The sequence below is a fragment of the Tigriopus californicus genome, chromosome 7 (assembly GCF_007210705.1).
Source record: "Tigriopus californicus strain San Diego chromosome 7, Tcal_SD_v2.1, whole genome shotgun sequence".
Taxonomy (NCBI): domain Eukaryota; kingdom Metazoa; phylum Arthropoda; class Copepoda; order Harpacticoida; family Harpacticidae; genus Tigriopus; species Tigriopus californicus.
The window spans coordinates 8,570,004-8,571,443 of NC_081446.1; positions in this window are offsets into that span (position 1 = coordinate 8,570,004).

Below are 1,440 nucleotides of genomic sequence, written 5' to 3' on the forward strand. Positions count from 1 at the left end.
ACAAAAACTAAAGTAATATCATGACTTTCAAGCATATACCTTGTTCTGCTTGGAGACATGAATTTTCTCACGTTTCCAACTTGCTGGCCCGATCCAATTGGTTCTCGGACTTCGTTGGGGCCACGCTCTTGTTCTTCTTTGTCTAAGCTTGAGTACCGAAATGGGGAATCAATGCTAATGACTTCGGCAATTTCTCGATATTGGTGAAATCGTTCAGCAGAATGGACGAATCAATTATACGTTTATCGGATCATGTATTCGATGTCAGTTTACATGACCTTCATAGCATCTTTCGAGGCAAGATCAAGAGAATGGCAGGTGCACCTTACGTGAACTAAATTTGGAAGGTGTTTCCGGTGACGAGATTGTACCCTGTGTTCCCCAATCATGACTGAGGCACCATCAGTCGCTAATCCAACTAGATTTATCGGATCAAGATTCCATTTATGTATTATTTGGAACGTGGCTTTTTCAAGTGCCTCGGCATTGCATGCTAAAACTTCATCCATTCCTAGAAACGTCGAAATTACTTCTTGTTGGGCTTTTGAGAAGTAACGCACGCTACACGCGAAGAGCTTAGTTCTACTGACATCGGTAGATTCGTTCAGTAAAGGTGAAAATGGCGATCTTTCGAACTCAGAATGAAGTTCTTGCTTGAAGTGTGGGGCCAGGACATTCTTTACGAGTGCTGTTGGTTTAGTTCGCTTCATGTTAAAGGTGTCTTGACCAAACTCCATATTAAGAATGGAATGGAGAGGCTCAACAGCCATGAAGTTGGACTTGCGTGCAGTATACAGAGCAATTTTGACCTTTCGACGTTTTCTAGAATGAAATACACATAGCAGACTCTGGTATATGTAAAGTGTAATTATAATTTGATTGAACTCACCTCTTTTGTGTAACTGAGAGCAAGTTTTTTGTAACATGCTTGAAGTGTGCGTCAACACTTTGGCTAGCTAAAGATGCACTTACAGCATTCAAGTGCTTTTCTGATTTAGCATGATCTTTGAGGTCATTAAGATGGGGGCGAAGTTTTTGATTACAGATAGTACAAAAGGCTGCATCTTTCACTTTGCTCTTGGTAAGCCAAGTTCGACAAAAATTCAAGTCCTCGCATTCTTTCTTGTATCCCCTCAGAACCTTGCGCCTACCAGAATTCATTTTTGGCATGTTAGCTATTTGTGAGTTACTTGGCACTACGTACTCTGCAAACTGTCAAATAAGTGACAAAATATGAGGCTTGGATTGGCAAAATATTTGAGAAGGAGGGGAAATACTTCAACAACCTAATTCGTGTGAGGAGGGTNCATGTGCAAGAATATAATGCAGCAAATCAATGATAAGGTCCATCAAGCACGCAAAAGAGATCCCAAAGATCGAAAAACTCATCAAGCTCTCGGAAAATAGAAAAACTAACCTCAAACTAATTCCAGAACATAT